Raw genomic sequence first — 14,438 nt, 5'->3', positions numbered from 1 at the left:
TTACAGTATATTAAATATGTATGTATCGTGCTTAACAGCTATTACAGTAAGTGATGGTTTTTTTATCAAAACCCTCCTGGTCCTGGCTTAAAATGTGCTTGGTTTTCTCTTCTAAGGGTTTGATTGATTATTATACCTGAAATTAAAAAGCTTGAAACATTATAATAATGCAGGAAATGTACTGTTACATGTTTTAAATTCCATGAGCTTCAGCAGAAGATGACTAGTAAAGAACGTTCATGTGCAGCCTGAAGATGGCTCCAATTAGGAACCGAAACTAGTTGCTGATCACAATCTAAGGAACCACCACAAGCAGGTATTTACACCATTTAAAAATAATATCAATTAATAAATGGCACAAACTACCTCCATGTTTGTTTATACTGTAGCTTTTTTTTGTTTCCTAAGAAATCGTTAACAGAGAGCTGAAAACCCTAATATATTTGGATCCCGGTAAAGATTCGCCAATAATTACAAAATATTTAGAAACACCAATTGTCAATGTTTCGTAACAATAACTGCTATGCCTTCTTACGACATTAACAGTACTTACTACATAACCAGTATTTTGTTTATACAATGTAAACGTGTGTTAGATAACAATAAAAATTCACCTCATTAGACAGAGCTGTTCGGAATCGAATTTGTATCCTTCTGGATAACTGCTGTCTTCTAGTAGATCGTTGCCACATTTGTATGTAGTTAACCATGGCTCAAGGTAAATAAGTGCAATGATAGTATGTACATTATGTATAGTATCACAAATTTGTTCATGGAAACGAAATAAAGGTACTTGTCAATGGTAAAAAACTGAATGCTATACATACCTGTCATGATAAGTTTATGTATTTCCTTTTCCCATATTAAATTAGTTGTTAGTAGAGGATACAATTAATTATATAGAAACATAATTCAGAAACTGGTCATACTGCCTAAGAGATACACCACTTCTACCATTGAAGGTACGAGCTTTGTGGAAGACAGCCAATTTATAAATTGAGTCTAATATATTGTGGACATTGTTAAAAGCAAGAATATATTTTATCGCGAATTGGAATATAATTATGTACGAACTTCCTATGTAATAAATAATAGAGGACGCTTACAACAAATTAGAACTATCACAAAGCGATAAAATAAGTTTGAAACTTTCCTTATGATTATTGTAATACGATGCGGGATCATTCAGGAAATTTTAAAGGGGAAATGTTGTGGTATTTTCCAATTAATTGGTGATCAATAACTTAATATCGATAGTAATAATTTAATCTGATCAAATGATAATAATTTAATTTCAATTTAAATAATAATTTAAACAGTAGTATGGTATAAATTAAATAATACAGGAGATGTAGCGTATGTTTTGTTAAATTCTCATTTTCCAAAACATAATTTGCTTATTTAGTTAAAGATCTATAAAAATTAAAATTAAAAAAATAATTAATCTAATTAATTAAATTAATTAAAAAAAATTAATTAAACTGTCACAATAGTTTCTTATAGCCTATTCGCATCATGAACATATTCTATATATAGACATCTCTGTTATACAACTCTGCAACAACATGTTTTTCCTCAAAATCTCTCTGATAATAGAGACCCTCCAGTAATAATAGAATTTAAAAATCTTATGATAATTTATTCAGCTCTAACACATTTTATAAATAGACTTTCTATTTAATACCTTGTACAACTCGTTTGTAGTTTTTTTTGTATTAACGATAATATGTACATAACACTACTTACAAAATCAGAAAAGTATATAATATTCAATTTTAAAACATTATGGTCAAATACAAAAAAGTAGGTACAAATGAGAGTAGTTTAAAGTATACTAGAATTATCTAATCTAAAAAATCTAATGGTGTCAGTATGTGTGTGTGTTACTCAATCGCGTAAAAACTACTGGACCGATTAGTCTTATTTTACAAACATATAGTCAAGGATCCTTTTAAGGACTATTCACGCTTCAATACTGGCCGAGGGCTTTGCCCCTTTGGCTTTTAACGTTCTGAGGGGAGAGTTTAAAAGTAAATATTGATTGGCCTCTATGGCTGCAATGAGAACACTCACAATGTTTACATTTCCTATGACAGCTCAATATCATCGATCTATATTAACTGTCAAATGGACTTTCAATCATAATTCCACACAGCTGGTTTAACAAAATTAAATATGCCTATAATATTCTGTAAAACAATGTGGCAGGGTTATTTAATTTATTCTTAGAATTTTTCAATTAATTGATTATTAATTAAATTATACGAAATAAGCAAGTAGATTTTATAACTCATGTCGTATCAAGTAAATCCTCACCCTAAGTAAGTATTTAAATGTAAGCTAATGCTAATGTGAATCATTTTATTGAAAGATTTTGTGGAAAAAGTAGTAAAATCCTTAGGTTTACATTACTTGAATATTATTTTGATATATTTTGTTTACAATGTTAATACAGTAGGCCCTACATGCTTAGCAAGTGTTTGGATTGTATCATACAATTTAAAAAGTAAAAGAGTTTTTTTTACAAAGGGATAGTTGTATATTTTTGATAATTAAAGAGAAGTAATGTTCACCATTTGCTTTTTCATATATTTATTGATTTAAGATATTACAAGAATGTCCTCGCCAAGTTTACAAAAACTTGTCGGCGAGGTCCAATGGATTCAAAAAATGACAAACAAAGTTTACAGAATTTTTCTTTAGTTTTGTTTTCTGAGTGCAAAAATTATGAAACTAGTTCTAAGGCGGTTTGTGGCAGGCACTTTTTTATAACAAGAGTATTTTGGCAGCTAGACTTAATTCTAAAAGCATTTAAAAGAAGTGTATATATTTTGAAATCATAATTTTAGATTACTACCCTTAATTATGATGCTTTCTAATCTAGGTATAGCTGCTACTTATCTCTATCATTAACTTTAGATACTTCATGTAGATTTCACATTGCAAGGGTAGCTCAGATTGCAATTAGCACAGTTCAAACATACATCAACCCCGTGCGAAGGAAGGGTACTCTGCTATAAGAAATAAGAAATATTAAATAAATAAGAAAGATATGGGCAATAAGAAAAATTAAAGCCAATTGGAAAATTAAAGATTTAGAATTTTTAAATAATCTAAACATTTAATAAGAAAACCTACTAACCTTATTTTTTAATATTGATAATTTCGTATGTAATAATCTACACTTTTCAAATTTTAGTTGCCAACTCGGCCCCTCGCCCACACAACGATCTCGGTCGCTCGACCAATTTCTAAAAGTGAACCATTGGTATGATGGTATGAGCGCTTGCCCACCATTGATGTGAACACCTCTTGCCGCACACACCGATAGTCGAATGACGACAAACTGTCGGCGTGCAGTCTGCAGTCGTCCACTGCCACTGTGATCCACGACTGTCGCCCGATTCATCGGAACACAGTGGTGTACGTAACCAAACGGAGGTTGGTCCACATACCGATATAGTTGGCTGTCGTTCGTTCTCACCAGTGACACCAGTAGTCCTCGCTGCGTTTCCTTGCTATGTACAGGGAGCGGCAAAATGATCTGACGGTTTTCTTTGCCGCCCTGTCGAGCGAATGAGTGGCGTAGGGTGGTGGGAATAGGGGCGTTACAAAGCCAAAGTGTGGACATTTTTAGTAGCCATGGAGCCGTGGGATAACTGAGAAACATGTATTTGTAGTAGAAGTGTTTTTAAAAGTGGAAATTCCTGTGTAGCTGTTCAGTACACGTTTCAAAGTGGGTCCAAGGGGAAAAGTCCCAACTCAAAAAACCATTTTGCTGTGAGTAGGTAACTTCAGATCTACTAGTTCAGCATTGAAAAAAAGCTAACAGGCTGTCCAAGTCCAAGGTCAGCCCGGACGCCAGAGAACGCTGAGAGAGTAGAAACTGTGGAAGTTAGTCCTCAGTGGCCTAAACGTTAAGCTACAGCTCTGTACTTGTCTGGCCGCTGGGAAGAAGAGTATTACAATACGACCTGCATTCCCATTCAACAAAATGGCAATTGTGCAACAGTTTAAACCCAGTGGTTATGCAAAGCGCATCTCTTTTTCAGAACAAGTAGTGATTGATTTTCTTACATGTAACAACATTTTCATTATGAGCGACGAATCACACTTTCAACCACAACATACAGTCTTCCTCGCTCTCTTTAGTTTCACACCACGTAGTCAGATTTTAGTTTCAATGCTGAACTAGTAGCTCTAAAGTTACCCACCCACAGCAAAATGGTGTTTCGAGTTGGGACTTTTTTTCTTTGACCCACATTGAAACGTGTACTGAACAGCTACACAGGAATTTCCACTTTTAAAAACACTTCTACTACAAATACATGTTGCTCAGCTATCCTACGGCTCCATGGCTACTAAAAATGTCCACACGTTGGCTTTGTAACGCCCCTATTCCCACCACCCTACGCCACTCATTCGCACGACAGGGCGGCAAAGAAAACCGTCAGATCATTTTGCCGCTCCCTGTACATAGCATTTACTGCTTCTATACATTGAGGTGAATAGCGACAATGGCATGAGCATCCAGTGAATTAGAATTTGACATTGAATCTTACTATCATCATGCCGGATCACTTAAAACATTGTAGTATTCCCTTGTGTGTTCCCTGCGTATTTTGATTAATTAATTAGTACACACCAATGCTCAAACCACGTTAACTAGCACCGTTCATATCCGAGCACATTGCTAATTTAGGTGAGTTTTTTGTAATTCGTGTTTGGCGCAATAGTAGTAAATCCAACACTTCCGCTGGTTTTAGGATCCATTGATTTACTATTTTAGAAATGTAAGCCCTGTTGAGATAGCTGCGCAACGATTACACTCGTCCACGGCTGATCGGTGATCGTGCGGTGGTTCGTTTTACCGATAGAAATGTCGTGTGGGCGAGGATCACACCACCGATTCAATGTCGGGCGACCGAAATCGTTGTGTGGTCGAGGGACCTCGATTGTTGGAATAGGCGCTTCTAGAAATATTTGCTAAATAACAACTGAAATTTTGTTTTCACATTGTCAGTATTTACATTTCAAACTGTGCAATGACCAAAAACATTTTATTTAAAAATACCGAAGCAAGGTAACAGCCAAATGTCATGTTTTGTGTTTTCATCATAGTTACTGCTAATATATCGCTGTTAATGTTAACTATTTTTAATTTAACAATAACCAGTTCTTTCAAATTAAAATCTGAAAAGTTGCGAGAAAAATAATATTTTGCCACCTCAACTTCTTTAATACCTGCCAAAGTGACCCTTAACTGCGCAAGTTGTTAATAAAAAACTATTCACGCTACCTTGAAGTCAATAAGTGCTAGCCTAGTTTATGAATGAGCGTCATCATATTGGAAGTACTTGTATATGATTACAAAATTGTTAAATTAATAGCCAAACAAATTGCAGACTCCACTTTGTAAAAAAAAAACAATTCTAAAATCGATTGCAATTTAAGTACGCCAATAATGTAATTTTTGTGTTCAATGGCTTTCATTGTTGCATTGGCTAGTGAAGTGGGTAACACTTATTATATTCGTCATCATGCAACACCAATAATGCGGTTTGAGAATTGGAACTTCCCATAATGAAGGACTAGTGATAGTTTTTTTTTTACAAAAATTGGAATTAATAAATCACAAAGTTTTGTAAACAATTATATAACAACTGTTACTCTCTTTTAAAAACCAAATGACGTAGCAACAAGGACAGAAAAACAAAAACCAATCGATTCACCCAAAGTGATAAACTTTTGATGAACTCAACGGTGGAAAATTTTGTTTAACGATAAAAACGATAAATTTTGTTGATCGATAGTGAGGAAATATTATTTTTAAGTACTTTAAGCATTTCCTGTCAATAAAGTATGTCTTGGTGTGCTTCACGTTTCTACTTCAAGCCATAGAAATGCGAAATTAGATAGTTAAAAAGTAATCTAGTAGTTCTATATTAAATAGTAAATCAGAAATAACTAATATTCCTAAATTTTACGGATTGTTTGTTGCAAGGCAGTATCAATAGTGTTCTAAACATGCATATAGAATTTAAAAACCAACACCTTTAACATTTAATCTACATTTCTACTAAGCAATCCGAGTTCGTGAACTATAGCTTGAAACCCCCTGGGAAAATCGGTTGTCATTGATTTAAAATATGTTAAAATCAATCGTAAAAAATAAAGCATGTTAATGTAAAATAAACAAAATTAGAATCTAAATACAAAGTGTGGGGACATTTTTTTAAATACAGGTGTTGCAGAAATTGCATTTTCAAAATCTACGGGGCTAAGGGCGTTAAGGTGTAATATTGTGGTGGGTGCAGATTTATGTTACTCATAGGTTTAAACTGTAAAGTATGATTTTAAAAAGAAATCGTCTTACCTAATCATTAACTTGAAAACCCCTGTAAAAAGCCAAAAAAGAATGTTAAAAATTAGTCTCAATATTATAAGTACGGAAGTATCAATCAGAATAATTTGTTTAACAAATCCAATACTTCAAAGAGGACATTTTATCACTTGATACAGTAATATTCAAGTCCAGTACCTGATAAACTTGTGACCGTTTTACTTATCTCGAGATTACATTTACGAAACACCATTGATTGTTTTCTTGTTTGTTACTTCCTGACAAAGATACAAAGTAGACAATGTGATAGGTGGGTCATCATCTTTGTTGTTCTTTAGTTGCAATGTTTGCGCAAACCTCGCAGAATCATGCGAGGTTAATGTGTTAACAGTGTAACAGTGCGTTGGTTAATTCCAATGATCATTTAATTTGTTCAAATATACTCAGTTGTTGTCATTTGGTATACAAAATCTATTTTAGGCCCTAAAAATTTGGTTATAAAGGTATAATCAATTTAGGCTTCGATAGTTCAATAATAATAAGTAGTTAGAATAAGTAGTTGAAATTCATAATTCTCAGCTGCTAATTGAAGTGAACCCTACTGCTTGGCTTTATTTTGCCTCGCTGGCTAAACTAAAAGTTTAGATGTTAAGCTTTTTTTATAGTTTTTTTTTTTTTTTTTTTTTTAACATTGTGTTGTTTGATAGGAAATATTAAATGCTAAATAAAAGTGTTCTTCGCAGTTTTCATAGAATTAGCAATTTCTTAGTAATGTAAATTATAATAATGAAAACGACGGCCATTTTAAAGAAACACGCATTTTTACGATATTTTTCTTACATAAGCCTAGTTGGTCATTATTTAAAATTGCATAACAAATTGTATTGATATATATTTAATATTGTTTTAGACATTAATTTAAAACACAAAAATTCCTCTAGGCATTTTTGGGAAAACATTATTTTTGAGTTTTTTCTACTGTATTTCCAAATATTTGGCCCTTATCTTTGTATTACAAAATTATTTCAAAGCGAAAATCATATCAATATCTCTTTTGGTAGCTCAAAAGTCTTATGAAATCAGACACGATTCTAGTTCAACACCCGCGAGTCTTGTTCTGGAACTAACAGACCTTTACAAGAAATACTGAAACCTATCTGTTTAATTGTCGCTCAACAGATAACATTGTCAAAGGTTCAGAGAAATTATCTTCCTAAATTACATCAAACGATTAATTGACTGACCTCTGCAGATCATCGATAAGTCTATTGCTGCATTGCCAGTGTCGCGAGTGACTTTGATGTATGGGAGAATATTGAATGCATCAGACATTTATTTGTGAACGATTCAATTGCAATATCTTTTTCACGGTCCGAAATCATGATTGTATTACAATTTTATAGAAATTATTTACGTCGTAGAAGAAATGTTGAAGACCATTTTCGTCATAGCGAAATTTAGTGACAAGAGTGTATCCTTTGAAACGGATAGTTTCTTATTTAGAGTCTCCAAATCAATAAATAAATGTTGAGATCTATATGAATTTGATATTTATTATATAGAGAAGAATGATACTCAACGCTAAATTAATCAAGGTCAGTATCGTCTCCCATAATCCTAAAAAGATGCTATTAGCGTCTCAGTTTGGAAGTTGTCACTGGCAGGCATACATAAACTAACATTCAACTGTAGATATGCTAAGGTTTTGATTAAAATAATCTGCTATGCCAAAAATGAATGTCGAACACAGATGATACATTGAAGCATTATTATCACCTCTAAAATGTTAACCTTTTGCAGGATGACTTTGTACTTTTAAGTGTAGTTAATCATTTTCAATATTCAACGAAATTAAAATGATTAGGTTCAGTCAAATTAGGTAGGACGGTTTTAGGAAAATATCAACCTAGGGCAAGGAAATACAAAATATTTTTTGATTCAACTACTACATGAACGAACAACTTACAACCGCTGATCACGATACCTCTGTTTCCGTTAGGAGGGAAATTGTAAAAAGTTTTAGACCAAATCCTAGATGCAAGGAGTATTTTCTCTCCCATTCTTGTGTATTTACTGAAATCCTTAGTTATGTTACAGTAACTCATGTAACAAAAACTAACTCATTGAGGTCAAATTTATTTCACCTATAGTGTGAAATTATTAAGAGAGGAGAGAATAAGAGATTTGAGAATAGAATATAGCATCAGGCTTGAGTAGGTAGTACCAAATGATATGTTTAGGATGATATTTTACCTTTTACATTTTCTTCTACGTATAAATCTTGAGGTGTCTTGAGGTTTGAAATTTAGAATTATTAAGAATAGTCATAGTGAAAAGAGAGGACTAACTTTGTTAAATACTTTGAGGAAGAAAAAACCACTAAAAATAATTAAGAGCAAAAATATTTTATCACAACAGTTATATAATATCTTTAACATGAACACAGGTTATTAAAAACAAAACTAACAATAACCAAAGACACATGTTAATATTTAAAACATGTGTTAGAGCCAGACCAAAGGCAATAATATTTGAATGCTAAAACATTGGAGACAGAATGATGGAAATTTTTTTTAATCAATAGAATACTAAAACATGGTGTGTTTTTCTTAATTTGTAGTATCACGTAAACTAGATAATAAGCTTAAAGTTTAAGTAAATCTATTATATATATAGTAAAAAAATATTCCTATTAGTTTACTTGGTTGAAATATCGGGAGTCCGAAAAACTCGGGATATTTTTTGTAGTAACTTGATGATGCGACGAATGTATAGGCCGAGTAAATATTCGCGTTCTTATGGGTCCTGGTTTTATTTATTCAATTTTTATTACTGTACTAAATCTCTTTAAATATGGGCTTGTAAAGGGGTTAGTGGAATTATAGTTTTAACCATGTTCCCAAAACATCATAGGGGTTATATATATTTCCCCCAATTCATTCTTAAATGGATTGAGTCCCCATGCATTTATTTCTAAACAGTATTTTTCCCACATTCCAGAAATGTTTTGCAATGAATGATTGCTAAATGTTTATGAATATTAAACTAAGTTTGAGTGTAAAAGGAACTAACCATTACTGATATAATGTCACTTACCAACAGAAAAATACAGATTAACACATATATGGAAACTTGGAAAGAGCCGGAAAGAGAAAAGGAGTTGTTATCAGAGCAGAATTGCTTGTGGATGATAAAAACAGGTTGTCTAGCTCCAGCATATCAGTGGTAGCGTGTACTAAACGGAGCAACACTAATGTTTAGGACAAGGTGATCAAAGAAAACAATTTATAACGATTGACGTATCATAAAAAGCATGACTGCTACGTAGTTTGTTGCTTAAACCCTAAAAGACGTATGTCCACTCTCATTAGAGTTACTATAACTTATTATTTAATTAACAAAATTACATTTAATCTGGATGTTTCAAGCCATATTTTAAGCTTCAACTGTATATTTTCAAGTTTTAAAAGCTATTAATATTTATAAGGTTAAAAGAATACTATTTGATTCAAACTGAATGATATATATATAAGCTTAGATCAATTAAAGTACGAAATAGTGTGTTGCATTAGAATGTAGATTATTACTAAAACAAGAATCTTTGTTTTAAACATGTTTTAGAACTTATCTTTCATCATACTGTCCGGAAAGCAGTAGTTTTTATTAGGTAAGTGTCTTTTTGGTACATAATTGTTTTTCCAAGCTCGCGTCTCACTTGTAAAACACGATTGCGTACCAAAAAGAGCCACTTTCGCTCCTAGTGACGAAAACTACTATTTATTTAGCCTGCCACCGCACATATATGTTTTATCCATCATAGGTAAGATAATATTCCTGATCAGGGGTTGACAGAAAACAAGTTAACCAACCTCAATTCAGTACAATTTGGTTCTTCTGACATACCTGTTAAAACCAAACTGTGATAGACTATAGTGAAAAAGCAGTGTTTCATAAATAGTCAATAATTAAGTACAGAGAAGTTTTAATATATCATTTTATTGTTTGTGATTGGTAAACCTGACACCAGCACTGCGATTGTTTACACCTCCACCTTGAGACACACGTTCATCAATGATTGTCCTTGTCTCTTTATGCTGTTACAATACCTGAACTTACTTTCCCCGACCTTCGACCAATCGATTATAGTGAGCGATTTAGCGGGCGATCAAATAGGTCAATCAATGCGATTAACTACGTAGTATCATTGACTTTGTATATTGAGGCAGGCATCCGATTTTTATAGGGCGACTGTAGCCGAAGCCGTTAGTTGTTTCCCTATTGGTTAAATCCCCTCTCGTAGAAAGTGTCACTTACTAAAATTCTGTTTTTATCGTAGTTTTTCTTACTATATTAGTTGGTGGGGACTTGAATGCTGTGTTTAATAATAAATAAATTACTCTTTTAAAAGTGAAGTGGTAGATTTTGAATTCAATAACAGTACAGTTGTCCCTAGATAAATCGACAGGTTCAGGATTAACAAGGGACAACTATAGATTGTTTTATCCATTATTATTTACTATTTGTTTATCATATATTTACAACCGTATGTGTACTGTATGACAAAACTAAAAGAGCCAATTAATTTAAAACTTTTCACTAATATATAGAATAACTTTGAGATGCATTAAATTATATAAAATCAAGTCCAACCTTATGATAAAATCCTTGTTTCAGAAATGTCGCCGTATCAGGATAATAAACAGCAGAAACTTTATCGCGGTTCTTCTGTTCACAACAATGCCACTGAGAAGCATCTGTTTTGTTGTGTTTACCTCTGCTAGGACAAGGAACTTGGCAACAGCTGATCCAAGGACATCAGCTGATGTTATGACCTTGGCCATGAATGTTAATGTAGATGGTCAGTATCTAACACACATTCCTCGAGACTCTGATTATATCAGTGAGGAAACACCTGCAGTCACTAGGCGATCTAGAGCGGATGATTTAAATAACTTAAATCAGTTTAGTAAAAAGTGATATGTAACTAAAGTAATCTAACTAACTAACTACTAAACCAAAGTAAGTTAATGTACTAAACGGTAAGCATAAATTGTGCATTTCTTAACTGTTGTTATTTTCGCAGTCAGTATTTTATATTTTACATTTTGGTAAGGCAAAAGGTAAAAAATACCTGGTCAATGCTGAATAAGTTAGCACTTAGATCTAGAGTTTGATCCACCCATGATCATACCAGCAACTTTCAGATTTGGAGGCGAGCATTATCGCATTTATTTTAGTAATAAAGAATAACATTTCTCTACGGAATGAGAAAAACAGTTTATGTAACATAGAGTTCGAGTTTACTGATGATCGAGTTATGTAAGTGTCAAAACAATCGCCCGCACAAAAACTCCAACTTGTGAGGAAAGACTATTTATCATCATACGAACTTTAATATTTTACTCGCAATTATATGAAATGACCCTTACAAATTAATTCCAGAGTTGAACAATTCGCCTTAGTTTATATTTTGTACTATTCATTATTAATTTATGAACGTCCTTTCCCGTAACCATTTATTTCCGAAATGGAAAACCCTGCAGTATGCTCCTTATATTAGGGATTCCTTCTAGAAACAAATGACAAACTAGTGTGGAAATACAACCAGATTGCCTTGGAGACCGTTCAATGTATTTTAATTCTAAATATTAACATACGAATTCGTTTCCTGGCTACATATACACTTTTCCCTGGCTAGTATATACAAGAAGATTTCTTCTAATTGAGTTATTTGATTTACATTGTTTTGAACTAATTTTATTGTACTGCACCTAGAAGGTCTATCGTATATTATAAGTGAACGTATGTTATCCGACTGAGTTTATCGGGGTAGATATTAAGTAACTTTGTGTGGATTTTACTTATATTCTTATTTACATAACTGTTTTGGTGTTCATTTAAGATTCGCATTAAAGCAAGCATATTATGAACAAAATAAATAACAGTTATTCAAAATACTGTAGCTATTTGCAATTTTAATCAGTTTAACCATAGATTTTGAGGGTTCCGTAAATAGATCATTCTTTACAGTAATTATTTTCCAATATCGTTATATGAACCAATCGAACTGTATAATGTTATATAAGGGTGTATAATGTTTATATTCGTGAGGGTTGACTCTTTTTTGTTGTTGTATGAAACACATTTTTGTTTACACCATTATGTGTAAACAGACAGGAAACTTGACAATAATGTTCTGCAAGTGGCTAATTTCCTTTGCTAAAACACTTTTAAATGTAATAGCTTTGAGTACGTTTAGTTTATCAAGGACTCTTTCAGTCAGTGGTCCTAAAGATAAGGTTGGCTAATTTTTTAACGAGTCTTCCATATTGAAAAAAAATTCAAAACTTTGTTGGGCATTAATAACAGGTTACACATTTGCAGTTTATTACAAACATGTTCCAATAAGAGTCAAAATAAAACGGACTATATTTCCATTTTACACTTAAGACAAGTAGATAACTAAAGAATTCTGTTTACTGAAATGTTGTTTCTAAAATGCTATTAACTCAGATTCTGAAACACAACTTGACGAGTTTGAAAATTCAACCTAACAATGGAAATAGTTTATCAACGCCCAACATTAAAAAATCCTTTGATATTACGTAACGTGACTTTGCATCTGGAGCTCATTGTCGTTATACAACTGTTTCGCTCAGATGTTTGTTGAACGGGGCCGGCTTAGGATTTTGGTGGCACGAGTTACGTAATTATACTTACCAATTACGTAAACATTATTGACGAAGTATTGACAGTTAATTTCCAAGCAAAATATGTACTTAAGGGTTTTATCTACTAAAACAAGGCAACACACGAGAAAAACTATACTCAACATGTAACTTCTTTCTCATTTACATAATTGCACTTTTTTCCGTTTGACATAGCATGCAGTGAAACTGTATAGTAATGTGGGCAAAAGACACAGTTGTAATCCTACTCAAGTTCTAGTTTATCTATAAGTATTGTAATTTATTATAATCTACACCTGGGAAGCGGAAGTGCCAACTTGTATCTGAACGTTTGAATGTTTTACTCCACAATATTTTAAATACTGGAACTCATTAACAAAGTGTAGTTTACATAATACAGTCGTTAGTTCCTGTTTGGATGTTACATTGTTGTTTGTTAATGTTTTAAGAGGAAAAGATAGACGCATTGAAGATTTGTTGACACTAACACGCCCTTAAATTTGACTCCTTGGGCTACAAATGTATTCACCATCTACCACTATGTATTCTCGTCTGTTGGAGTAGGATGTCAAAATAAACAACTAGGTAACTATGATACAACTTTGTCGGTTCCTAACTTGAGCAGTTTTCCATTGTTCAATAGATTTTACGTTTTGTGTACATGATTATGATACTGTGAGGTTATGCTACGTATCCAGTAACAGAAAGATCATTGACCAATAAATCGGCCATTATCTTTGCATCTAGTGAACAAGGATGGTCGAGCAAGTTGTCTGGCGAGGAAGACTTGTTTATATAACATCCAGGTCAAACTCGAGACATTCCGTTGCGTTACGTAACCGCAATTGTGTGATCAGTCAATCAGCTTATTGATTACTAACTTATTAATTAATCAGGCTTGATCCTTAACTTATGTGTTTAGGTGCTCATTGAGTATGTGAGTGATACTCAAAAAGATAATTTTTCAGCCTCTTAGGGGTTTTATATTTTGTGCTTCTTACTTGTTCAAAGCAAATTATCATTGATTTGTATATCTGTAGAGGCACGGAAAGTAATACTAGTAAATATTTAAAACCTTGGATTAAATCTCATAGCTTGGATCTTTAAAATAAATTCATAGACGTCGACTTTTGTCATGAATATATACCCCCGTAGTCACGTAGCTTTTGCATACCAATGAAGACATCCTATCCAAACGGACCAGCTGAAGCAAGTTTGTTTATTAAAATAGAATAGTACGATGTGTATAATAGTACGATGAGTTTCTCACAGAGTGTTCTGATGTTGAAATTATATTTTCTTCCTATTGATATCCTTCTATTGATAGTTCTATTGATAATTCTATTGATATCCTAGTTAATAATAATTTATAAATAAAAACCTTTTTTTTAAAACAAAACGTTTTT

The sequence above is a fragment of the Macrosteles quadrilineatus genome, unplaced genomic scaffold, assembly GCF_028750875.1.
Source record: "Macrosteles quadrilineatus isolate MER2022 unplaced genomic scaffold, UCM_ALF_1.0 Scaffold_8__2_contigs__length_117827958, whole genome shotgun sequence".
NCBI lineage: Eukaryota > Metazoa > Arthropoda > Insecta > Hemiptera > Cicadellidae > Macrosteles > Macrosteles quadrilineatus.
Note: the sequence above shows the minus strand (reverse complement) of the source record.